General features: G+C 46.0%; 1 protein-coding gene and 1 long non-coding RNA gene across 2 annotated transcripts in view; one reads left to right on the top strand and one right to left on the bottom strand.

The window, feature by feature from the left end:
- The window catches only part of DNAI7 (dynein axonemal intermediate chain 7), a gene marked incomplete in the record, with an annotated part of 1,381,690 nt that overhangs the window by 911,175 nt on the left and 442,784 nt on the right, over window positions 1–27,731 (top strand).
- LOC138513543 (uncharacterized) overlaps window positions 1,332–27,731 on the bottom strand; it is a 382,496-nt gene continuing 356,096 nt past the window's right edge. Inside the window, exon 5 of the long non-coding RNA XR_011281771.1 lies at window positions 1,332–3,829. This is a non-coding gene — a long non-coding RNA (uncharacterized lncRNA). The remainder of the gene's footprint in view (window positions 3,830–27,731) is intronic.

The raw sequence follows: 27,731 nt of genomic DNA on the forward strand, positions 1-27,731 counted from the left end.
GCTGGGTGGGGGTTAGAGGACTTCTGGCAGTTTAGTGGGAATGAATGGAGACAGTGAGGAGCCTGGTGTTGTCTCACGCTCTTGCAGGGCACGTTCCTTTGGAAGATACTAAATATTCGCAACACTGGAGGGACAGAGGGAAGTGGACTTCTGTGGGAACAGGGCTCTGCGGCTTGATGAGATTGAGCCTAGTGAGCAGGGTTTGTGAACAGCGCGGTTCTGCAAGCATATTCCTTTTGGGCCTAATACAAAATGGAGTCATGTGCCATGGGTTTTCTAGTGCTGCGCATCTACCGTTGGCGCTACAGTGCCTCTACATGTGGCCTAATAGTGCAGATTGCTCCCCCTTTATACACTACATCAGCTCATATGGTGTTTGCTTTACCTGAAAGCGCCTGGGGGGGGAAGGGGGGATAGGCTCATTTCCATCCCAATATTCCCCCCTTTTGTTACTTCTACAGTAACAAATTCTCCCCCTACCATATTTACGCGCGTTTGCGTGCCTTTCAGCTTCATCTCATGCTGATTTTCCCTTTATTGGCATCCATGCTCGGCATACATGCCTTAAACTTTCTCTTCGCCGTGCATACTGTTGGAGAGTACAGGTCATGCATATGCACCCTCCATCACCTGCCAGATACACCTATACCTCTTTGTAATTTTCAGGGTCAAGGGGGGGTACAATGGTTGTGTTGTACAAGTTATCAACTACATCGCCAATAGGGATTGGGACCATGTGGCGACCAGGCTGGTCATTTTGCTAAGTTTGTATCTCCACTTTCTTTGTATCACGAGGTACCTTATTTTTTTCCAATAGTCACCATCATTATTGCACTACGAGGCACAGCTTTGGCACAACACCAGAGAACCAATTGGCACGTGCAAAAGATCACCAGGATAACTACGAAGAAAGGGACCAGCATGTTCACCAATGTTCCGAGCCATGATAGGACTCAGTTGAATGCCATCGCAAACCAGTCTTCTTCCTGGACCCCAGCCTCCTTTTTCATTCTTACCTCTAGTTCATGCACCGCTGCAATGACATGTGATAGTGCCCTATTTTCAGCGTCTTCAGAAGGTGCGAATGTGCAACATGAACTCTCGATCTTTGTGCAAACACTGCCCTCCATAGCCATCAGGTGGTCCAAAATGTACCTATTCTGCATCGTCATTAGCCTTAGGCAGGGTTGAATTGGCCCATCTGCCAATGCCATCTGCCATCTACACAAATCATGTGTAGTCTATGGGGGCCAGTTTCTGCCCACGCCTGGGCTGGTTTGAAAAAAAAAAGAAAAAGTTTGGATTTTTTTTTTAAACAAACAAAAACCACCAGCAACGGCATAATTCATCAATGCAAGGTAACACATGTTACCTTGCTTTGATGATTGATTTGCATGCATGATGTGTGCATCATAAATTATGATGCATGCATCATTCACATGCTGCTGCAGCATGCGACCAACTTTGCACTAGACCTGCAGATGAACTTAACTGGTCTGCTGTTAAATCTCAATTACCAGTTTAATGGTATCCACTACAGAATAATTGCTAATTTTACTATAGCCGATATGATAGCTCAGTGGGTTGAGCGCTCGCTGCTGCGATGTGTTTGTGATCTGCAGGTTGCAGGTTTGATTCTCAGCAAGGCCATCTCAGCCTTTCATCCCTCTGAGGTTGATAAATGAGTACCAACACAGGTTGGGTGATATTGTGTGCATATTTGTTCTAGAAAAAAGAGCTTAAGCGTAAGTGCTATACAATAAAATATTATCATTTGGCCTTGCAGGTCTGCTTGCATTCGTAGTAATTTGACAATATGGATCTACACACACAGATATTAATGATACATATGGTGATCCATTCTTGTATGAAATGTATATCACATTAGTGAAATCATAACCATATTTTTCGTCGTGTACTTAGGAACAATGCTATTTGATGCCACTTCCTGTTTTGTCAAGGGGTGAAAGGTTGTGTTTCATCGCTTCCCGGGATGTCCCTTTTGGGTGGGGTCAAATGACATCACTTACAGTGATGTCATCAGAGGTCAAGGGTCGCAGGGGGTGGGCACGTTTTTTGAGGCGAGGGGTGGGCTACTTTTTCTTGGGTGTCCGGGCCTATTTCTTGTCCCAGTCCGACCCTGGCCTTAGGGCCCTTAGTTCAACTTTGATGACGTTGAACCCTCGTTCAGTATCATTTCCCAGCTGGATTAGCTCCCATTGAACTATCTGGAGCCATTTGGAATTGGCCTGTGTCTGAATGCTGGGTACTAAGGATGCAAAAAATGTCTCTGCTGAATTGTAGAGCTTATATTCTTCAGGTATTTCTGCAAGCAGCTCAGAAGAGTCGGTGGAAATGTAATTTGATGCGCTTATCCTTCTAAGTAACTGGTCATAGGGCTCTTTTAGGGAGCATGCAAAAGTTTTGTGGTGGCTCTGTTTGTCGAGCTTCTATGAGTTTCGAGCAGGAGTCCCCCCTTTAGGTACTCTTCTAGTACGATCAGCAGGGCGGAGTGCAAAAAGGTCGGAGGTGCAAGTACGCTTGCTGGCCGCAGATCCAGTAATAGTCCATCAATGCGGCTGTGCCTTTCTTGAGGTCAGGCACTATGACAGTTACATTGATCGACCTCTTGCTGAAAAAGTTTGTATGATTTCTGTGGGCGCACCTTCACTGGTTTCTCAAGGGCAGCAATCCGAGTTAACTTTGTCATATGTTCTGTCCATGTTTGGTCACAGGTTTGCTCCACAAGTATTGCAATTTTCTCAGACAGCCCCAGGAGTCCTTCAGCCCTGCATGCATGTGTTGCTTCTTGCCACTCGTTCCTGACATATCTTGCTCCTTCGATTACTAGATGCAATTCTTTGAGACAGTTGGGATTATTGAAACTCGTTTTGCACTTTTGGCTATCAGGATGGATGAGTTATAGATGGACGTTGCATGCCTGGACAGTGTCTTTGATCCTACATCGTGCAAGGTGAATCAGATATTGTGTTTTTATTATGGGTACTTCTTGTGGTACTAAGACCTTGGGTGCCCCAGATGCATGCAGTATCAAGGAACAGATGTAGCAACTCCCATTAGTTGTTCGCCTTCCCATTGCACTCATGTCAGAGTACCAACTGTTCGAGGGTTCGGGATGATGAATATCCCCCACTGCATCTAGTCCCAAGCCATGCTATGCATCATATTTGCACTGGTGTGTTTGCCTTTTCTTTCTGTTACTGCGCAACGTGGGCCTTTTTCCTACAGACATTCCATCTCTAGTTGTGCTGGTATTGCATAGGGATCGTTTTACACCTGGCACTAGTAGTTCAAACATTCTACAATAGCATATTGTAGTTTTGGAACTGCTACTATTTACAAGTGTGTCATTATACATTGTTCCATTAGTTTGCATTGCAGAGAATTCAAATACGGTTACTGGTGTACTCTCATTCATCCTTTCATTCGTGTCAGGGAAGGGGGCTGGGCGGTTTTAGTCATTGTGGAGTGCACGAGGATAGAACTGGGAGCAAGGGATGGCACTTCAGTTACATTTGAAAGAAATACAGTAACACTGGAGGGCATTTCAGTTCCATTCAAAACTAGTCCTGTAACATCCAAGTGTATACTTTAGTTGCCGGTCCCTTTAGACCCCTCCCCACTTCTTTTAAATGGCCAGCCCAGATAAATGTCCCCCAATAAATCCCTAATGCAAACATGAGTATTGTAAACAAAATTGCCGTAAAATGTAGGCCACAGTCATAGCTGTAGGACCCAGTAATACTAATTCTACTTCTATCTACATTCGAAGAATCTCTCAGTGGTGCCATCTCCATCATTGGTGCACCTGTGGAATTTGGTGAAAAAACGGGGAGGGTGGGAGACTGGGAGAAGAGAGAAGAGGGAAGGAAGGAAGAGAGAAAGAGGGAAGGAGAGAGAGAGAGAGAGTTTTAGCATATGTAACTCGTGCTCTAGCAGCAATGCATGTACTGTAAATATTCTCACATGCACAAATATGGTCAGCGTAGAGCTACTGTTTTGTGGTAGTTTTGTTGCTTTCTGTCTGGATGCCTGGTGTTGTGTCCTGCATTGCCCTAAGAACATCAGAGAGGTGTATCCAATATTTCAGCCCCCTTCACCTTTACTGCAAGAGGAGTGGAAAACAACACTTCATAGGGCCCATGGAACCTAGGGGCGTTCACTTTTCGAACAAAGCTTCTGACATAGACCCACTCCTCAGGCAACAATGGTTGTGCAGGGGTGGTTTCTGTCAGTGGGGTAGTTGTAGTCTAACTTTCCTCTGTGTGGGGAGGCGCCATTTGTTTTGCAATGCATCAGATCGCACGTGTGAGTTGGTTTGGGTACTGTTTGAATTCTTCTCCCAGAAACATTGCTGCCCTATGAGCATCTGATGCTCTCCTTACTGGTGAGAGGGGTATCTGCATGCGCCTGCCAGTTACTATTTCATGGGGGGACAGGTGGTGGTCCTTACTGGGTTGTGTGCATAGGTGGAATAGGGCCTGGGGCAGGTAATACACCCAATTATTTTTCAGAGTGTTGCATAGTCTGCTTTAAAGGAGGCCATTGATTCTCCCCACGATCCCATTTGCTTGTGGGTGGTAAATGGAGCACATATGTTTAATTTCCAACAGGGTAGTTATTTCTTTGAAGAGTTCATTGAAAAATGTCCTATTGTCTGACCTTAGGACATCACACACCCCGGGGAAAACCTCTCTGACGAGGAATGTGCGGCACACTTGGCATCTGTGTGGGCACATGGGCCATCCTCAACCCATCGGGGAAAATGGGCTCACCAACACAATCAATTATCGCACCCCATTGCATCTTTCTCCCATGTCTGCGTAGTCCATGTGCAGCTCACGGAATGGACCTACAGGGCGGTGCAATGTTCCCCTCAAAGTTCTCAGTGCCATCCCTGTACTGAACACTTGACACATTGTGCATTAGACCAACGTTGATGCTAGGTGCTCCTGTACATTTAGGGCAAACCAGTCCTCTTGGATGGCTGCCACAATGTGCTGTTTGGAGCTATGGAATGGGAAATGCAAGTTCTCCAAAGCTGTTTGCAATAACTCCACGGGCATTACTACCTTCCCTGTGCTCGGTTGTCTCCATAAGAGATCCGTGGGTGATTGCATGCACCCTCATTTGAGCCATACGTTTTGCTCTTCTGGTGGTGCCCTACATTGCAGGTCCATAATTTGTGCCATGAGGAGGGCTGTGTATGCATTTATATCTGGTCTTGTGATCTCAGTGGTTATGATATATTCTGTTTATGGCTGAACTGGGAGATATGCTGCAGCCTTTGCTGCTGCGTCTGCTGCGGCATTCCATAATGGGATTTCATCTGTGTTCTGTGTATGTGCTGTGCATTTTACGACCTCCACCACAGAAGGTTCTGCGAGGGCAGAAATCAATGTGTTCAGCAGTGCTGCATGCTGTTCCTGTGAGCTATCAGTTCTCCGGAACCCTCTCCTTCTCCAGCGCGACAGAACTGCGTGTACCGTGGTAGTGACATAGGCACTGACTGTGTAAATGGTAACCTAGCACCCCTTTGAAGCCTGCAAGGCTTCTATGAGTGCCACCGGTTCAGCTGCTTGCGCAGAGTAATGCCTGGTTAATCTTCTCACCAGTGTTTTGTGTTTTCGTTCTTCTAGGTGTACCACTGCCGCCCCAACATACTTTTCACCTGTTTCCTGGTCGATTTATGCTGACCCATCAACAAAGAGCACTTCTCCCTTGTCTAGGGGGCTGTCTTTAGCTTTGGGGCTATCGTTGCCTCCCCCTCGTATGATGCACAATCATGCTACTGCAAGTCCTCAGCCGTGCATGGCTGAGTGAGAAAAGAGGATTTAATGTTTTGCACCGTACTATGTGGATATGGGGGCTGGACAGTATTATTTCATATGCTGATGCTCTCTGTGTAGTGAGTGTGGATTTGCAGTGGGTTGCCAGTCAAAGGATCGAATCTAAAGGGTAGACAGGTCAAAGGATCGACACCAAAGGGTCGACAGGTCAAAGGATCGAATTTTTTTTTTTTTCACATATTTTTTCTTTTTTTTGGGGGGGTCCCCCCAACCCCCTTTTTTTGCTAAAAACCACTTTTTTTCCCTAAACGAAAACCTAAAAAAATATATATAATTTTTAAAAAAAATTCGATCCTTTGACCTGTCGACCCTTTGGTGTCGATCCTTTGACCTGTCGACCCTTTTGATTCGATCCTTTGACTAGACACCTTTGCAGTGGTCCAGTATCGCAAAAAGTCAGTGCTCCAGGTACGTTACTGAGCATCCCATGACAATTGTGGAACCCTTCTCAATGGCAAAGGCTGCAGAAGCAAGTGCTTGTTTGCAAGCAAATTGTCCCTGCATGACAGAATCGAGCGTGCCACTGTAATAGGCCAGAGGTTTGTGGCCCATTGTACTTTTCTGTGTGAGTACTGCTATCACGAGTGTGCCGTTTGAGTGGGAGAAAATGTAGGAATTCCTGTGTGTAATCAGGGGTGGCAAGGACAGGCACTGTTGAAATCACCTCTTTTAAGTCATTAAAGCTTGATACCATTCATGCCGTCCAAATTTTGTTGCCCTCTTTTGGGGCTTCCTTGAGGCCTTGTAGGAGTGGCCATGTATATGCTGCATAGACTAGGAGCCAGGCCCTACAACAGTTGCTTAACCCTAGGAATTTGTGCATGTCTTTCACTGTTTGTGGCTTGGGAGTGGCAGGCACTGTAGCTGCCTTGTCAGGAATTATCCTCTTACTTAGCGTCCTTTGAGATGAGTTGTCCTAAGTAGAGCACTTCCAGTAAACAGTACTGGAGCTTTGCCTTGTCCACTTTGTACCCTGTCCTTGCTAGCACTGTAGTAGTGCAATAGAGTCCCTTCGACAGCTCTGCTCGCTGTCGCTGCAGACTAGTAGGTCATCTATGTATTGAATGATCATGCTCTGTACTTGGATGTTCCCTAGATCTTTGTGCAGTATCCTGTTAAAAATACTGTTAAATATACTGGGGCTCTCAGTACCCCTGGAGCAAGCATCGGTGTTCATAGTGCTTCCGACCCAGGGTGAATGCAGTAAGGTACTGTGAGTCTGGATAGAGAGGCACTGAGAATTCAAGTCAACCACTGTGAAATGGGTAGCTTCTTTGGGAATACTACACAAAATGGATGCTGGGTTGGGAACAAGTGGAAACTCTTTCTGTACAATGTCATTAAGTGGTCTTAAATCCTGACTCATCCTCCAACTGCCCACTGTGGTTTTTTAATGGGGTATGTAGCCGTATTGCATGGTGAGGTGGAGGGCACTATTATTACTTGGTGTAATAGGGCTGCAGTGTTTCCTGAATCCCCTCCTCCGCCTCCCGGACAATGGCTACTGTTTTACTTATGGGAGTATTGCTCCTGGTTTAAGTATTCTCACCGGGGTCAATTCTTGTAAACTCCTTACATCGTGTGGGTTTGTTGTCCATAAGTTTATGGGGACATATTGCAAGTCTGTTTCACTGAATGGGGCGGTCCGCTGACAATGGCCAAGAGGGGGCTTTGCACTTTCCTGTATTGCACCATTATTTCACAGGCTGTACACATTTTGAGGATTATTTCTCCATTATTATTACCATCCTCAAAGAGGTCCTCGTCTGTCACTTCTCGTAGGGGCACATTGGGATCGATGCATAACACAGTGTGCCTTAGGCACACTTGGAGGGTCAGTTCCTAGCACTACAATCCGTTTAGCAGATACAAGCAACCCTTCCAAATGTAATGACAAGATCATACCAGCAACCACTTCAGGGAGCGCCACAGGTTGAAAAATGAAATCTGCAGGTACTCGCCACTCCTTCCTGGTAATTTGGGGGACAGCTCGGGCAAGTACTTTGATGCCATAAACATGTCTGGGTTGACTGGGATGCCTCTTACCACCATCTCACTGGCCACAGCATGTATCACCAGCATCGCCTGGAGGTGTACATGCCGGGGGTGGCGCAGACAATCCTCCTGTGTGTGAAGGATATTGTCATGTTTAGTTTGCTAAGCAGATCCCTACCAAGCAGGTTGACAGGAGAGCTCTCGGAATAAAGGAGGGGTGCCTGTACAACCTTCCCTCCCACCTTGACATCTAAGTCTTTTGTGTAAGGAACCGTTACCACAGCCCCAGAGAATCCCTGTGTGTCGAGGGTTTTCCTGATAACTGGATGTTTCTTTCACTAATGCACAACTTCTCTGCTCCTGAGTCCACCATAAAGATGAATTGTTAATTTCCTTTCTCTGCCCCCACAAGTGGTTCTTCTTCTGGATGTAAGGTAATTGTCAGTACTGGACACGCAATTACTCTCTGTGGGCTGTCTTAGTCGTAGTATGTGTCTGTTCCGGGGAACAAAAAAGGATTCCCCCACCACTGTTGCCCCCTGATATGGGGCCGCTGCTCCGTTTGGTGCAGTTGCAAAAGAGTGTCTGCTCTCCGCGGCTTGTTGGTTGGGGCGGGGTTGGTGTGGCTGCATGGCTTGCTGCTGGTGTGGTCGGTTGTAAGGGCCAGGGATTTGGGGAGGTAATTGCGTATATGCCTGATGAATGTCAGGACTGGCTAGTTTAATAACAGGAAGAGTAACAAGATTAACATTGTGCCTTTAGAGCTGGCTGGGTTAGTTGTGCTTTCAGAACTGGCTGGGTTAGTAACAGGAAGAGTTTGTTCATAGAATTAACATTGTGCTTGCCCAAGTCAAGATGGAGCGAAAGAAACTTAATCTGATTGGTTAAAGAAACAATGATATGTTTGGTTGCCTGATTGGTGGAGAGGACAATGGGTTTGATTCTTGGGAGATGAGCAAGATTCTAAACTGCCTTTCATCCAGAGAAATTCAGTGGCTGGTTGTATATTAGTTAAGCTCCTTAAGTAAGGCCTTTCCAGAGCTCAGAAAATCTACCAAAGAAGTAAGAATATCGTTTGCTGATCCAATTTGAACAAGAAGTCATCAGGTGGGATCGTTCTTTTAAAGATTTTGAGATTGTCACAGTGAACTTTCATTTTCTTTTATAAGAAAACTTAAAGAGTAAACAAGTTTCAAGTTCATTTGAGAAAAGAGACATTTACAGTTAAAGTTATTATAAGGAAATCCAGCTTGAAGATTGTGCGTAGGATTTGAAAGTTGATTAACTGCGTGTAATGTTCTTCAAGACTGTTTAATGTGTGCGCGAGCTCGCAAGTTGTTTTTTGCGTGTTCTTTTTAAAGCGCGTGTACATTTTTTACGTGAAAGACGTTTCCTGAGAAAGCGTGTGTGGTTTGCGATAGAGCGCGTGCCAAAAAGAATTGCGCGTGTGAATTTTAGCGCGTGTACATTTTTCACGTGAAAGACGTTTCCTGAGAAAGCGCGTGTGGTTTGCGATAGAGCGCGTGCCAAAAAGAATTGCGCGTGTGAATTTTAGCGCGTGTACATTTTTCACGTGAAAGACGTTTCCTGAGAAAGCGCGTCTGGTTTTGCGATAGAGCGCGTGCCCAAAAGAATTGCGCAAGTTAACTTTAGCGCGTGTACATTTTCTTACGCAAAATACGTCTCAAGAGAAAGCGCGTGTTGGGTTGCGATAGAGTGCGAGTCCATTTTATCAGCGCGTGTTATTTTTATCGCGTTTACGTATTTTTGTACGCGCGCGGGTTTTGTAAAATAATCGCGTGTGTATTTTACACGCGAAGACAATTCTTCACGTCTTCTGATTTCACGTGTTTATCGCACACGTTCCTTGTGTAAATGTGAAAATAAGGAAAACAATTCACACGCAGAAAGAAAGCAGTATTCCAGGAAGTTAAAGAATATAATTTAAAGTAATCTATGCAAATAGAACTCAATGTTTTCAGAGAAAGACTGCAATTTATGTAAGCATTGAAAACTACATAAGGTCAAAAGAACTTTGAAGTAAGAAGAATATCTAATTCTGAAAAGATGTTGCAAAGGCCATCACTTTAGGATTCTAAAGAGACTAGATTGGCTTGAACTATTTGCACAACACAAGATATATTTACAAGATATTCCATAAAGATTACTAACCTCTAAGTCTTTACTGAGGTTTAAGAGGTAAAGAGTTTAGAGTTTATTTAGCATAAGTTTAGAAAAGAAGTTTTCTTATTATATAAGTAACCAGGTGTATTTGTTTACCACAGATACCAGAGCCTACCAGACGGTTGAAGGGCAGCAGTGTCTCCGTTGTTATTTTCTCCAAATTCCCCTTTCCCTTTCTTGGGGTTTTCAGCTCAGCTTATATTTAAGGGTTGAGAGGTGAACTCCTGGTGAGGGTCTGTGGGGCCAGCATCAGCTCCTGTGGAATTCAGTCAAGCCGGACCCTGACAGGATGAAAGGCCCACGATAATATTTTCCACCTGAGCTGATATGGATCCCACAGAGGCACTAGCTAGTTCAATAAGGGACATATTTTCCGAGTTAAGGGAGGAAATGAGGGCTGTGCGAAAAGAAAATCAGGAATTACAAGTCAAGTTTGAAGAGTTAAACTCCAAGGTTACCCGTAAGGGTGAAGAAATTTCTTTGGAGTCAAGAGATTCAGAGGATACTAGTAGAGAATTACCAGTGTTAATTAGAGAGGATTTGGGTGAAGGAACGAGTTCTCAAGAAAGACGCAGGGGAAGTTTGAATATACCTGTAGGTCCAGTCCCCTTAGCACCTCCAGAGCGTTTTGGGGGAGAGGTCAAGAAATGCCAGATTTTCCTTACACAGTGTGAACTTCATTTCCTTTGTCGACCTGAAGCTTTTAACACAGATGCTTCTAAAATAGCTTTTATGCTGTCTTACCTCACTGGTGAGGCGGCAACTTGGTCAGTATTATTGGTTGGTCAAGAGAATCCTATACTAAAGAACTTGTTAGCTTTCAAGTTAGAATTTAAAAAGATGTTTGACAGACGCCAATTATCTCAAGAAGTAGATGGAGAACTATTAGAGTTAAAACAGGGAACCAAAGATTTAGTGTCTTACATCACACAGTTCAGATCTTTAGTATTAGAGAGCAATTGGCCAGAAGAGAAGCAATCCTCTTTATTTTATAGAGGTTTGAAGGAGGAATTGAAAGATGCCTTATCTACAATTGTTAATAGACCCACTTCATGTGAGGATTTCATTAATCTGGTCATACAAATTGACTATAGATTAGGGGAACGCAAGGCTGAGCGTAGAAGAGGAGGAGTTGAGCAACCCAGAGTTTTCCCTAGAGTTGATAGAGGAAGATTAGAATTTGTAAATAAAGAATTGAGAACTGGGAACGCAGAGAGAGTAAATAAAGTGAGAGGTCCTTTAACTAAGGAGGAGAAGGATAGGCGAAGACAGAATAATTTATGTTTATATTGTGGGAAATCAGGACATTTTGTTGGAAATTGCCCTTGGTGTCCAAAACCTTCTGCATCTACTAACAGCTCCAGAAATCAGCAAGTGGCAAATACCATCCAAGCAGCAGTACCACATATTACATTGAATGTATCCTTGTATATTAAAGAGGAAGTGCCTTACGTTGTAAAAAATATACCAGAGTATGTGAGAGCGGTGGATGGGTCTCAACTGACATCAGGTTTAATTACACATGAAAAAATCCCATTGGAAATGGAAATTGGAGGACATTGGGAGGAAATTGTGTTTGAATTAATTGACACTCCACAGTTGAAAATAATTTTGGGAATGCCTTGGTTGACGTATCATAACCCTCAGATTGATTGGGAAAGAAGAGTGGTGAAATTGGATTCTGCTTTTTGTGTTACAAATTGTTGTAAAGAAGCAATTCAGGAAAATGTTTCTAGTGATAATTGTTCAGAAGTAGTGGAAGGTTTGGTGAATTTGGGAACTATAGTACATTTTATAGGGGCTGTAATGGGAGAATTACCAAAGTGTTACCATGATTTCAATGATGTGTTTAGTGAAAAGGAAGCTAATGAATTACCTCCTCATAGAGAGTATGACTGTAAAATTGATTTAGAACCAGGGGCCCACATTCCTTGCAGTCGCATCTATGCCTTAACAGAAAAAGAGAATCAACATTTGAAGGATTACATCCAAGAAAATTTGAATAAGGGGTTCATCAGGCACTCTCAATCGCCAGCAGCTTCTCCACTATTTTCTGTTCCCAAAAAGGAAGGCACTTTACGAACATGCATAGATTATAGAGCATTAAACAAGATAACAATTAAAAACAGATATCCGCTGCCTTTAATATCAGTAATGTTAGACCAGATTCAAGGAGCCTCAGTATTTAGCAAACTAGATCTTCGTGGTGCATATCATTTGGTGCGAGTACGTCAAGGTGATGAATGGAAAACGGCATTTAGAACAAAATTTGGTCTTTTCGAATATCAAGTAATGCCATTCGGATTGTGTAACGCTCCCGCAGCCTTTCAATTTTTTATAAATGAGGTATTAAGAGATTTTATTGACATCTTTGTAGTAGTATACATAGATGACATTGGGCCTCATTACGACCCTGGCGGAAATCGTGGCGCCAAATGCACCATGGAGCACGGCGGAAAGCTGCCGATAGCGCCATGGGGGTTGGCGGATTTACCGCCCCATTCCGACCTTGGCGGGGCGGTAAATCCCCATTCCCCATTTTACCCTTCCCCATTCCCATTTTTGCCCCATAGGGTATAATGGGAGTGGGGAAGGCGTTAATTACGCCACCGTAAAATACGGTGGCGTAATTAACAACAAGGTCCCGTAGCGCCATGGATTTCTCCGCCCGGAAAAACCAGGCGGAAAACGCTCCATGGCGCTACGGGAACTCGTAGTGGGGCGGACGGGTCCGCCGCGAATACCGCTGGCGTAAACCCACTCCGCCAGGGTCGTAATGAGGCCCATTCTCATTTATTCTAAGGATCTAATGCAACATGAAGAACATGTAAAGAAAGTGTTACAACGACTAAGGGAGAATAAACTATTTGCTAAGTTAGAAAAGAGCCAATTTCATACCAGAGAAGTGGAATTTTTAGGTTTTATGATTTCTCCCAAAGGTTTGGAAATGGATATGAAGAAAATTAAGGCAGTTGAACAGTGGCCAACTCCAACTTGTGTTAAAGATATCCAAAGCTTCCTGGGCTTTGCAAACTTTTACAGGAGATTCATTAAAAATTTCTCTCAAACTGTTGCTCCTATCACCAAATTATTGAAGAAAGGAATGAAACTTGAGTGGAAAGATGAAGCGGATCAAGCTTTCAAAACATTGAAGAACTGTTTTACATCTGGACCGATCTTATTACACCCAGATCCTTCACAACCATTTTTGTGGAGGCAGATGCTTCTAATGTTGCAATTGGAGCAGTGCTTTCTCAAAGGCATCCTGAAACTGGACAATTGCATCCTGTGACCTATCTATCTAAGAAATTGCTTCCAGCAGAAGTGAACTACACAATTACAATTAGAGAACTCCTGGCAATCAAGAAAGCATTTCATGAATGGAGACATTATCTGTTGGGAGCAAGATTCACAGTAACCGTTTTAACCGATCATCGAAATCTTCTGTTTTTGAAATCTGCTCAAACACTATCACCTCGACAACTTAGGTGGTCACTTTTCTTTTCAGAATACGATTTTGTGATAACATTCAAGCCTGGGCGGTTAAACGGTAAAGCGGATGCTTTATCACGACAAGGATCTTCGGGAGAAGTTGAAAATCAATTATTACCAGAACCAGTGATTGCAGAAGAAAAATTTATTCTAAGTGCTACAAAGGAAGAGAATCAGCTTCTTAAAAAGATTCTAAAGGAATTACCAGAAGATGAAATTCAATCTTGGTTAGCGGAGGATTCTGGAAGACATTTAATTGAAGGATTTCCATGTGTCCACTCTAAAATTTACCTTCCAAGCAAGGAACTGCAAAAGGAAATTATGCAAGAATGTCATGAATCCAAGTTGGTAGGTCACCCTGGAATTCGTAAGACTATTGAACTGGTTGAGAGAAAGTTTTGGTGGAAAGAAATGAAAAAAGATATTGAAAACTATGTGAAAACATGTGAAGTCTGTGCTCGAGTAAAGTCAGGAGGAGGAAAACCATCTGGGTTATTAAATCCATTACCAGTACCCCCTAGTCCTTGGTTTACAATCTCTATGGATTATATTGTAGATCTTCCCAAAGATCAAGGTTACACTACAGTATTAGTAGTTGTGGATTTACTAACGAAAGCTGGGCATTTCATTCCCATGAAAGGAGAGGCTTCTGCAAGGAATCTGGCAAAAAGTTTTTTGCAAGAAGTAGTACGATTACATGGTCTACCAACACAAATTGTATCAGATCGAGGGTCTCAGTTCATTTCTAAGTTTTGGCGAGCTTTCTGTACAGAGTTGGGAATTGAGGTAAAGCTTTCTTCAGGTTATCACCCACAGACCAACGGCCAAACAGAGCGAGTAAATCAAGAATTGGAAAAATATATTAGAGCTTTTTGGCAAGAAAGAGGAAGTTGGGTAGATCTTCTTTGGCTAGCAGAGTTTAGTTATAACAATTCTGTCAAGGATTCTACTAAGTATTCTCCATTTTTTAGCAACTATGGTTTCCACCCATGATTTTTGAAAGAAGTGTTGCCATCTGAGTATTCCAATCCAGAGGTTGAGCAGCGATTGACTTGTATTAGAGATGGTTTAGGGAAAGCTAAAGAAACCTTAGAAAAAAGTAAGCTAAGATTTAAGACATTTGCTGATAAGAAACGTCGTAAAGCACCACATTATCAGGTGGGTCAAAAAGTTTGGCTGTCCACAAAAAACCTCAGTTTAAAGGGAAGAACTAAATTTAGTCCGAGATTTATTGGTCCATTTGAAATAGAAAGAATAATAAATCCCGTAGCAATCAAACTGAAATTACCCGCAAGTATCAAAAGGCCCCCTACATTTCATGTCAGCTTAGTGAAACCTTGTGTGTCAGGAACTAGATTAGGAAAACCACCACCAGCAGTTTACACAGAGGAAAATGACGAAGAGTTTGAAGTTAAGAAAATCTTAGATTCCAGGATTGTTAGAGGTACCTTACAATATCTTATTGACTGGAAGGGATACGGTCCTGAGGAAAGATCTTGGGAGGATCAAGTAGATGTACATGCCCCTCAATTGATAAAACAGTTTCACAAGAGGTTCCCTGCTAAACCAGGCCCTGGGACAGGGCTTTGAAGAGGGGGGTACTGTCAGGACTGGCTAGTTTAATAACAGGAAGAGTAACAAGATTAACATTGTGCCTTTAGAGCTTGCTGGGTTAGTTGTGCTTTCAGAACTGGCTGGGTTAGTAACAGGAAGAGTTTGTTCATAGAATTAACATTGTGCTTGCCCAAGTCAAGATGGAGCGAAAGAAACTTAATCTGATTGGTTAAAGAAACAATGATATGTTTGGTTGCCTGATTGGTGGAGAGGACAATGGGTTTGATTCTTGGGAGATGAGCAAGATTCTAAACTGCCTTTCATCCAGAGAAATTCAGTGGCTGGTTGTATATTAGTTAAGCTCCTTAAGTAAGGCCTTTCCAGAGCTCAGAAAATCTACCAAAGAAGTAAGAATATCGTTTGCTGATCCAATTTGAACAAGAAGTCATCAGGTGGGATCGTTCTTTTAAAGATTTTGAGATTGTCACAGTGAACTTTCATTTTCTTTTATAAGAAAACTTAGAGTAAACAAGTTTCAAGTTCATTTGAGAAAAGAGACATTTACAGTTAAAGTTATTATAAGGAAATCCAGCTTGAAGATTGTGCGTAGGATTTGAAAGTTGATTAACTGTGTTTAATGTTCTTCAAGACTGTTTAATGTGTGCGCGAGCTCGCAAGTTGTTTTTTGCGTGTTCTTTTTAAAGCGCGTGTACATTTTTTACGTGAAAGACGTTTCCTGAGAAAGCGCGTGTGGTTTGCGATAGAGCGCGTGCCAAAAAGAATTGCGCGTGTGAATTTTAGCGCGTGTACATTTTAAACGTGAAAGACGTTTCCTGAGAAAGCGCGTGTGGTTTTGCGATAGAGCGCATGCCAAAAAGAATTGCGCGTGTGAATTTTAGCGCGTGTACATTTTCTTACGCGAAATACGTCTCAAGAGAAAGCGCGTGTTGGGTTGCGATAGAGCGCGAGTCCATTTTGTCAGCGCGTGTTATTTTTATCGCGTTTACGTATTTTTTTACGCGCGCGGGTTTTGTAAAATAATCGCGTGTATTTTACACGCGAAGACAATTCTTCACGTCTTCTGATTTCACGTGTTTATCGCACACGTTCCTTGTGTAAATGTGAAAATAAGGAAAACAATTCACACGCAGAAAGAAAGCAGTATTCCAGGAAGTTAAAGAATATAATTTAAAGTAATCTATGCAAATAGAACTCAATGTTTTCAGAGAAAGACTGCAATTTATGTAAGCATTGAAAACTACATAAGGTCAAAAGAACTTTGAAGTAAGAAGAATATCTAATTCTGAAAAGATGTTGCAAAGGCCATCACTTTAGGATTCTAAAGAGACTAGATTGGCTTGAACTATTTGCACAACACAAGATATATTTACAAGATATTCCATAAAGATTACTAACCTCTAAGTCTTTACTGAGGTTTAAGAGGTAAAGAGTTTAGAGTTTATTTAGCATAAGTTTAGAAAAGAAGTTTTCTTATTATATAAGTAACCAGGTGTATTTGTTTACCACGGATACCAGAGCCTACCAGACGGTTGAAGGGCAGCAGTGTCTCCGTTGTTATTTTCTCCAAATTCCCCTTTCCCTTTCTTGGGGTTTTCAGCTCAGCTTATATTTAAGGGTTGAGAGGTGAACTCCTGGTGAGGGTCTGTGGGGCCAGCATCAGCTCCTGTGGAATTCAGTCAAGCCGGACCCTGACAATGAATCTCATTCGGGATTAAGGACATTCTCTGCACAGGCCCTTGGGGGCTACCTGGGTGATGGTACCCATCGGGCTGTTGATTGTAGTTATAATTCCCCCCCCTGTCTGCTGTGACATTCTCTGTGTCCCCATCTCCCACACGACCAGCACTGTCCTGGTCTGTCACCCCTTGGTCCCTGTACACCAAATCCCCCAACTCTTTTCCCTCAGTACCCATCTCGTCCTTGTTATTGCCCTCTGTTCCGCTGGGGCCCCGATAAGGGTTGATTTCCTCCCCACTGCCCTTGTCTGTTGTCAGCGCACACTGCTGCCATCCTCGCTTGTGTTGCGACAGAGGCACACCCTTCCTCTCCCGTCTGCTGTGAAGGCAGCACTGTTGATATTGCTGCTAATTTCACTTGTTTATTTTGAACTAGTTTTGCTTCTGCTGCCTGCCTCCTCTGAATAGTTTCTTTCTCAAGCTCTTTAATCCTCCTACAATGGTGCACTATGATACTTTGAATCTCGGGCCATCCCTTTGTTTCCACCTCAGCTATCTAATTGAGCACCTTCTACACTTCCTTGCGTAGCCCTCTTTTCACAATAAAGTAAACAACGACATTGATTGATCCTAGGCGCTGCACGTTTCTGCTCTCCACATCTCTTGGACCCTGAGAATGTATTGCGCAGTGTCTTCCTCATCCCCCATTGTGCATTGCATTATTGATTGTAAGTCTAGGGTGTCTGGGAATGTGCGTCGAAGCGCATCCCATGCTTGCACTCTAATCTTGTTAAATGATGCCCCATCATGGTCATCATTACTTTTTAAAAATGTTTTAAAACTTTTATTTATTTAGCTTGACAACACCAAGAGAAGCGAGTAGCATTAAAGGTAGGTAAAATCATATACAGTTCATACAGTACAGGTACAGAATATACATATGCTTTAAGATTATAAACATGGGGACCATCAACGGAACGGATGAGGGACTGGGGAACCATGAGTTCAAGAGGCGGATGTGGGGGGTCAGGGGGTGAGAGATTCAACATCAGAGTCAGTGTATGTAGAGGTCATGTAGGATCAGAACTTCGACCAAATATCTCTGGGCCTCGAATGTGTTGGCTGTTGGTTAGACCAGGATTCTTCTGTATCAGAGGCCCATGTAACCGCCCTGAGCCATTATGCGTGTGTGGGTGCTCCGGTCCAGATCCAGCAAAGTAGGACACAGCACACAGCGAGTAGCATGAAGAGGCCAGCTAGTTTATTGGAGTTGCGGCCCAGTTCGGGGAAGCCATGGAAGAGACACTGTGCTGGAGACAGGGTGATAGTCTGATCTAGGATAGTTGACATGGTGGAACATATCTCCCTCCAGAACTGTGTAAGATGGGGACAGGACCAGATCACGTGGATGGAAGTAGCACTATCGGAGCAACACCTGGGGCATCTAGGGAAGTGATCCTTTGACATATGGTGCAGTCTGCTCTGGGTTTATTGGTATCTGTGCAATACTTTGAAGTGGATTAACTTGAAATGGGAGTTGAAGGATACATTATGAGTGCGTGCACACATGAGGGTCCAACGCTCGTCGGTCATTTCCACCCCCAGGTCTTCTTCCCATGCGTGCTTCAGTTTAGTGAATGGGGGGTAGATCTGGTTTGTAGCAGGGAATACAGTCTGGATACCTTTCCCCTCGTGGAGTTGAAAGTGAATAACTCTGCGACTACAGGGTCGTCGGGTGGTATCGTGGGGAAATTGGGGTATTTAATTTTAAGGATTTTCCAGAGAGATGAATATTGGAGCCATGCAGATGGTTTACGTCTCGGCGAAGGTGGAAGGTCCGACCATTCAATAAAGTTTCCCTGCTCAAAGACGTCCCGGATAAGTTCATAGCCTGCTTCGGCCCACCTGCGCGTGATGGGTGGTGGTACACGTGGGACCTCAGGGAGGAAGTTCCACAGCGGTAGGTCACCATGGAAAGGATGGGACGTGTCTAACCGTTTCCAGGTTTTAGAAAGGGCGAGGGATGTGCAAACTACAGGGTTCAGTGACTCTAGGACGGCTGGCATGGGCGTGAGGATCAGGGAATGGATATCTCGATCACTGACTGCCAATCTCTCAAGTCTGACGTGAGGAGGAGGGTCCGATGTGTTCAACCAGTGTGAGGCAAACTGAGCTTGCGCCACTAACCAGTATCTGAGTAAGTCAGGGGCGCTGAAGCCACCACACTCCATGGGGGTGGTCAACGTTCCTAGTTTGACAGACTGCGCCTTTGTGCCACAAAAAAGTGTTGACGGTACGGGTTAACGCTTCAAAGAAGCCCTACCCCGACCACAGGGCGAGGTTGATGAAACTATATAGGAGTTTGGGTAGTGCAACCATCTTTAATAGCCCTATCCTGCCCGCTAGCGAGATTGGGAGTCTCACCCAGCCCGATGCCCTTACCGCAAGGTTCATGAGGTATTTCTGGTAGTAGTTCTCCTCGAATAGCAACTCAGACCGACGAGTCACCTCTATACCGAGATAATTTCGACTGGGACCATGTGAACCCCATAAGGTCAGAAGGGGGGTGTGTGCAGTCAGTAAGCGAGAGAAGGGTGGATTTGGAGCAGTTTACCCTGAGTCTGGAGATGTGCCCGTAGTGGACAATGTCTTTCAGTATCGGGGCGAGGTTGGTAGCAGGAGATCGTCATATAATGAGATGATGTCCGATTGGCCGGCTGTTCGCAGGCCTCTATGTGCATGGGACTGTCGCATCATGTCCGCAAACGGTTCCATCGCTATGGCAACGATTAAGGGAGAGAAAGGGCAGCCCTGTCTCGTCCCTCTGGTGATTCGAAAGAGTGGTGAGCATCTGTCCTCTCTGCGGACCCTAGCCACCGGGTCAGAGTACAGCAGCCTAACCCAGGAGAGGAAACTGGGTCCAAATTTACATTTTTTTTCAAGGACCCACCAGAGGTACCTCCATGACACGGAGTCGAATGCTTTTTGCATATCCAGCGTGGCAGCTGCTGTTTGTATGTTCAGGTTAATTCTACTTATTATGTTAAAGAGACGTCTCAAGTTCAGGGAGGTAGAGCGTCCTAGAATGAATCCCGCTTGATCTGGGTGGATGATGTGTGGCATGAAGGGGGCTAGGCGTAGAGCTAATAGTTTGGCGTAGATTTTGACATCACAGTTAATGAGTGAGAGGGGACGGTACGACCCACATTGGGTCAGGAGTTTGCTGGGCTTTAGTAAGACCGCTATTATGGCCTCACGGAGAGAGGGGGGAAGCTTGCCCACTTCACCTGCTTCCTCCCACAGGGTCATCAGGTGAGGGATTAGGAGAGATTTGAAATGTTTCTAGAATTTGATTGGGAGGCTGTCTGAGCCTGGGGATTTACCTGATGACAGTGAATCGATGGCTTCTAAGAACTCCTCGGAAGTGAACGGCCTCTCAAGTGAACTGATGGTTTCGGGAGAGAGGACCAAGAGGGGAAGGCTGTCTAGGTAGGAATCAATCTCTGTTGTCGGGACACTCTCAGCATTTGAATAAAGGGATTCATAGAAGGCTAGGAATTTGGAGCTGATGTCTTGCGGTAGTGTGGCTAGGGTGCCATCGGGTCTTTCCACTGCCGGTATATTTGGGGATCCAAACTCTCGGTGGAGAAGCCTGGCTAGAATACGCCCTGGGCGTTCGCCCTCCCCGTATTTCCTCGCGAGGCTGGGGTTGTCAAAGAATTTCACTTCACGGTCCACAAGGGAGCGAAAGTTGTCCAGTTCCGTGCCTAAGGATGCTAGGGTTTCGGGGGATTGATGTAGTGTGTATTGGGACTCGAGGATAGCAAGTGCTGATTCCCTTTTCATGATATCTCCCCGAATCACTTTCAGGATGCCATTTTCTTTGGATAGAGCAATACCCCTGATGTAGGCTTTAAATTATTCCCAGAGGGTGGCCTGTGACGATACCAAATTAGTGTTGATTTCAAAGGAATCATCAATGGTGGTTTCCAGTTCCGAACTGAAGGTTGTATCAAGTAGGGAATGAGGTTTCATTTTCCAAAGCCTGATTCAGTCATGATCTTGACCCCAGCAGAAGGAGAGGTCCCCGGTGAATGGTCGGAGAGGGTTCTAGGGAGAATCGTTAAGTGTGACACGTTCCTTATTAATTTATCTGATATGAGTCATCTGTCGATCCTCGAGTGCGAGTCGTGTACTGAGGAATAGAAGGATCGCGAGTCCGGGAAGTGATGTCAAAATGGAGTGGGCTGCTTTGGAGAGTTGGCGGGGTCTAGAGCCCGATCTATCTAGGTTCACCTCTAGTATTGTGTTAAAATCGGGGGGCATCTCGATCACGGAAATTTAAGACCCTGGCTATGATTCGGCGTGGAGACGCGCCCGGCCTGGGTTTTGCCGTTAAGGCACGGCGGGCTCTCTCTATTGCGAACTGTGGAGAAAGCTTTGGGGAGTCAAGGAGTGTTAGTAGTGTGTGCTCGACGTAGTCTTCCATGGGTTCCTTGATGCCATCCTCGGGTACCCCAATTATGCAGAGATTGTTACGTCTCGAACTTGTTTCGAGGTCCTCGTTCTTTTTCTCCACCTCGAGTACTCCACTTGAGAGTGAGGAGACTTCCGCCCTGAAGGAGCCCAAGCCATCTTTGGTGGCACTCACCCTCGTCTCGACCTCAGCCACCCGGCTGTCTGTTTTCTCGATGTGAGCTTTAATGGAGGATATGGTGCCATTCATGTCATCCAGTTTGGTATGTAGCGTGGTAAAGCCGTTGCGGATGTATTCCAGCATTTTCTGTGAGTCTATGGAGTCTGGGGGAATTGAAGTGGTGGGTTCATGCTCCGGTGCCCCCTCAGCCAGTTTCGACAGTGTTTTTGCGAACATATTGATCGAGCACCTTTTTTTCCTCGCTCCTTTATTCATGGTGCTAACCGGGGGTGATCCTGCAGGTTTCGGCTGGCAGAGGAGGTATTGAGGAACGAATAGAGGTGCTCGGGGTGCCCTGCAGTTCTTGAGTGAGCTATGAAATACAATCCTGCTGGTTGGTTGCGGGGCCGCGGAACATCCAAGTGACAACCACAAACTGGAGCTAGAGGCACCAACCCAGGTGGCAGTTATGCAGATGTGCTGGGGGTCCGGTAAAGAGGCACTCCGATGGAAAACGGAAAGTGGTACAATTGAGTTTAGTATGAGAATTTATGGCCAGCGGTGGAGTAATGCAAGTTGTGGTGTTATGGGCTCAGGAGCGCCTGAGAGGGTAGAAGGTGGGGACTCTTTATGTCCCGGAGCAGGGCAGCTGGGAATCCCAGTGGCTTGGGAGTCGCTGGACAGTTGAAGAGGTTTGGACAGTTGGGAGTCAGTTAGGGTGCCCCTGGAATGCCGGCAGCCGGGTGCCCACAGTGAGCGCCAGTTGAATATGCCAGTGCCCGACTCCCGAGCCACAGGAAGAGTAAGCGATGCAGGTAGTTTAGGTGCCACGTGTTGTGGATAGGCGATGTCTCACACTACGCGACTGTCGCCACTCTGTTGAGCTGTGAGTAGCGGGCTCCCAACTAGTGAGTGAAGGTAGGGGATCCAGCAACCAAAGTTACCCAGAAGCATCCCCTATCCGGGTCACCATAGTCAGGGCCAATGTGATTAAGTAGGGATTCGTAGGTAGTGTATCAGCCGAGTTGAAGATTATGGAAGGCTATAGCCCCAGAGTAGATTGTGGTCTCCCACGTACAGCGATGTTAGGATACCGATCCGCTAGGGAATCGTAGTGTTTGCTGCCGTACAGCACGAGATCCATGTGGCCCCCCCGACAATGCTTGTCGGGTTCCATGGAGAACACGGGTCCCGCAGAGTTCCAATGAGCGATAGACAGTGGGGGGTAGGGTGAAGGCACAGCCCCCGTCGCTCGGCGGCCTGTGAGAGAGGATAGTGTGCAAATGGCAGAATTAGCCGCGTTGCTGGGGGGGGGGACAACTGGGGTGGGTGGAATGTCACTGTGGGTGGGGAGGAACGAGGCCCCAGAGACCCCGGGGACTCACTGTGATTGCCAGAGGGCCAGTGCGCCACCCGGCCGGGTCCGCAGCCATGGTCTCCACAAGGTCTGCCGGCAACAGGAGGGCTGCAGCGGGGGGCCCCCCACCTCAGCATGCCACCCCAGGAGAGGCGGCAGAGCGGGCCACTCAGTGTCCAGGTCGGGTCGCGGGGTCCGACTGTAGGAGCCGATGTGGTTGCAGTCACGCTGGATAGGGGGAGGATGCCAATCCTGCGCAGGGCCTGGCGATCTCCAGCAGAAAGGGAGAGAGGCAATAATTGAGCGGGCCCAGCGCCCCTCCCCCACAGCAAGCCCCAGATCCTCGGAGTGGGAGGCAGTCCCCTCTGGAAGAGAGGGGCGGATCGGGTCAGCGCAGCCCCTCAGTCCGATTTAGGAGAGTTGAATCTCAGGAATGCAGCCGATTCAAAGCCCGAGGCTCGGCCAGGACCTAGCTCAGGTCTCCAGTAGCATATTCTAGTTGTTGGTGCAGGAGTTTATTACGCACGGCAGCAGGTTTTGAAAAAGGATAGAGCTTCCCAGCTCGGAGCACTTACTTAGGCGGCCATCTTCTGCAAGCGCTACAGCGTGCCCTCATGGGCATCATTATCATTACTTAATGTTACTCCCAGGTACCCAGCTTTAATCCACACTGTCTCTGCCTGATCTCCCACTGCTGCCACCAGCACGCTCTTAATGTCTCTTATTGCTAGGGGTACCCATGCTGTGTTTTTCTTGAATGCGTAAATCCATTTCCTCGCCGTGCTGTGAGTTGTGGGAGGTCCTTAAGGAGATTATCTTTGTCTATTTACGCCCCGGGGACATAGTGGGGTTGTCCTGCACCCTTGTGTATTAGGGGCATTCGTTTATCGCCTTTCCTTTCACGCCTTTGCTTGTGCTTCCCTTCTTCCGTGCCAATGCTATCCTACCAAACCTTTCCCTTAATCTTCCGTATAGGCTCTCTACTCTTGGTGTAGTGAGTGGCGCGTGCTCGGCCCCTCCCTCTTTATCTTCTTCTGTGTCATCAAAGTCACTCCAATACTCCTCGCCTCCTCTCCAGGATCCCACATTTTCATACCCCAGACTGTTTGTTTCTCTGTCCTATTCTACATGAACAGTTCTTATGGGTGCACTGTCTATTCTAAACAGGAAGTCACCTGACTTCCACTCGTCCCCGGGCAGCTGTGGGGGCGCTCCTGTGGGCAACATTGGAACCTCTGCTACCTGTTTTGCTTCACAGGCTGCTCTCAGCCTTGACAATTCTGTGCGTGTCGATGCTAATGCTACCTCTAGGTCTCTTGCACTTACCCTTGTGTTGGTCGACAACTCTGCGGGTGCGACCTAAGGTGGGGGTGGGGCAGTACTTGGGGTGGCCATTATAGTACCTCCAGACACATATGTTGGGTTGGTGTACCCTTCCGAAGGCCGTGTAGCTAACGGGTATATCCCCTTTTTCGTCTCCCCTTTTCCCCCAGCCTCCGCTATACTCCTCTTTTTGTCCTTTTCAGATGTGGCTCTCCCTTCAGCCGGTACCTCTGTCTCTTCGAACATTCTCCAGAGGTCCAATATTTCCCATCTACAATTTAACTGTTTCCCCTTATACTTTGCAGTCAAGTAAGTGGACATATGGTCCAGGTTGCATCGGTCAAAGAATCCCTGCTCGGGCCAGGAGCAGGGTATTCTCTCCCATTTAGTCTCTGTTACCCATTGGCTGTGATACTTTCTAATTTTCTCACAGTATAGGGGCAGGGCTTTACATATATCGTCTAGGGGTGTGTCCATCCCCATGATCGTGTTTGGGAAGTGTCTTGTGTCAGGGTTATGCTAGTACTGCTGTCCTACAGTTAACCAAGAGATGCTCCCAATATCACTTAACATGTACCCCTTAATCGTGTCTCTAATACCAGTCAATACTGTCAAAATGTTCATGACAAAAAAACATCAATACCCTTTCCCCATCCCACGTTCCCCACTATAGCTTCTTCATTAATTCCCTACACGCTCTCCTGATGCGCTCAAACACGTCGCACACGCCCCTCCTAGGCCTCCTCCGTACACGTTAAAATACACCAACAAAGCAAACTAAAATAAGCTAAAACAACAACCACTACTATTCCCAAGCTCTCTAATTATACCGAGCTCCTACATTTCTCCTTATTTTTTCCTCCTGGACTGGTCGATACAGTGCACTGTGGCGCCACATCTCCTTTTTCTCGGGGAGGCTCCCATACTCCTTTTTTCCTTATCCTTAATATTCTCCTTAAAAAAAAAAATATAAAGAAATGGCCAATAAAAATCTCCACAATCTACAAACCATACTTCACTTTCACTTTCATTCACTGCGTGTTCACCCTTTCCCCACTGCTCTATACACCCAACCCAACTTTGTTATCCCTTCCAGGCTATACTCACATGTTCACGTTCTTCCAAAAGCCTCAGTTCACGGAGAATCCACAACAGGCCTAGGCCTCTCCCTGGGGCCGTACCCCGCTTCAACAAGCAGGTGGGAATTCTACAAAGATGGTACCAGCAAGGGCCACTCAGCATACACATTTTGGGGCTGGTCACCATAGGTGGGCACGGCACATCCGTAGAGGTCACCTGGATACCCTTGCAAGTACAGGGACGATGGAATCACTTCGTAAGGGTCACCAAATGAAGTTAAGTCTCTTTTTAAGCACATTCCAGAATAAAGACAACCCGCTAGGGAAATAGGCCAGGAGATAGCGTTGCAAGGATAACAAGGTTTAATGGTACAGAATGCAAATATCAGCAAAGGACTCTACTGCTCGAGAGTGCTCTGTCCCGTCCTGCTACTACAGAGTCTTAAGAACCCCACTATTGTCATTACATACAGTACTAATGGCTGCCACCGACTGGAGGCACCCTACACATGAGCCTGCTCCATGGGGGATGCTAGGCTGTAATTGGTTAGTTCTTTCCCATCGGTCTGGATTCACGTGGGTCAGCTGGGATCATCCTTGCAGTGAAGGTCAAGGCAAACATTAATACATTGTTTCATTCTAAACTAAACATGCTAATCCTGGTTATTATATCATTGTGGCAAGCACCTGGGCGGCACGGGAAATATTGCCAGGGGGAAGGGAGGATAAAATACAGTCACGCTGACCCACACATTCAGGGCCTCAATGATATCGCAGTTCCCACACCCAAGGTCTCCTACCTGGGTTTTGATTTTTAATTTCATGTATTCCTCCCTGTACCTCGTGTTACAAGAGATGTGCTTCATGCTTGGAGAAATACAGCCACGCATGCTTAGATCTTCGGTAGACACTTCATTTGTGTTGGGCCAGGGGCGTCGTGTACATATTGGGGGATGCAAAGGTGGGGGTTATCAGGTCAGTGGTGTGGGGCTGGCTCCGGACTGGCTGGGTTGGGGTTAGAGGCCTACTGGCAATTTAGTGGAGATGAATGGATGCAGTGAGGAGCCTGGTGTTGTCTCACGCTCTTGCAGGGCGCATTCCTTTGGAAGATACTAAATATTCACAACACTGGAGGGACAGAGGGAAGTGGACTTCAATGGGAACGGGGCTTTGCGGCTTGATGAGATTGGGCCTAGTGAGCAGGGTTTGTGAACAGCGTGGTTCTGCAAGCATATTCCTTTTAGGCCTAATACAATATGGAGTCAAGTGCCATGGGTTTTCTAGTGCCGCACGTCTACTGTCGGTGCTACAGTGATGTACATGTGGCCGAATAGTACGGATTGCTCCACCCTTATACACTACATCACCTCATATGATGTTTGCCTTACCTGCAAGCACATAGGCGGCGGAGCAGTACATTTCGGCGCGGCCGGTTCGGCGCAGGGCGATTTGGCGCGGCCGGTTCGACGCAGGAGCCAGTTCGGCACGGCAGCCCGCGCCGAACTGGCCACACATAAATGTCCTGCTCCGGCACTATCACTACGAGTTCTTCATGCAGGCACCACAGCCACGCAGACTACACAGCCGGGCCCGCGAAGGTGGGGGCTGTGCTGCTCGCAGCAGTATGCTATGAGCAGCACATCCCCCACCCTCGTGAGCCCGGCAGATCTAATCTGCCCTGTACGAGGTCAGTGCACACAGAGTAGATTACTCTTTGTGCTCGCACAAGGCATTGCCTTTAATGCAAAATTCTGGGTTCCTATGCCTTTATTTTAAAATGAAACCGCTCTAGAACAGGTTCATTTTAAAATAGTGTGGGATGAAGTTGAAACTCGCACTTTCAGTGCACTGCACTGAACGTTTCCCTAAACAGCAGGCGATGTGCACCGATGTGTGGCGCGCCAAAACATCCCAGTGCCGAACTGGCCGCGGCGAACCAGCGGCGCCAAAACAGGGTGTACCGCCTAGGGGGGTGGGATAGGCTCATTTCCATCCCAACACTTGCACCAACTTCCCCCATAATAGCATTCCCTATATGAGGGTTTGTTCAAGCTCCTTCTGTCAACCTTTCTCACAATGTCTATTGTTTCTTGGCAATGCTTGTTCCAGGTTTCCCCCAACTGATATATCATGTCAGGATAATTATACCATTTCCTCCCTTTTGCTATCTCTTTGTAATGATTTTTGGCTTAAGGCAATGCTGATTCCAGGTGGATGGCAGCCGCTACCTGACACTGTCCTTGGGGGTGAGTGACATTCTGAAGGAGGATCACATGGTAGGAGAGGGCTGTCAGGGGGAAGTGGTGACTCCTTTGGGAAGGACGCGGTATTCATCTTCTTATGAGGATGAGAATCCTATAATTCCCAAATATCCAATGGCATCCTATTACTGCACAAGTCCCTCCCTTGAGAAAACCCAAAGAACATTCTATGAAAAGTCACCTAGACAGAATTAGTTTTATACTTTGGAAACTTATGAATCAAATGTGACATGCTCTAATTATCATGATTCTGTCTTAGGTAGAAGTCCTAATACTAAATCAC

Source organism: Ambystoma mexicanum, chromosome 12, assembly GCF_040938575.1.
Source record: "Ambystoma mexicanum isolate Mex_15411 chromosome 12, UKY_AmexF1_1, whole genome shotgun sequence".
Taxonomy (NCBI): Eukaryota; Metazoa; Chordata; class Amphibia; order Caudata; family Ambystomatidae; genus Ambystoma; species Ambystoma mexicanum.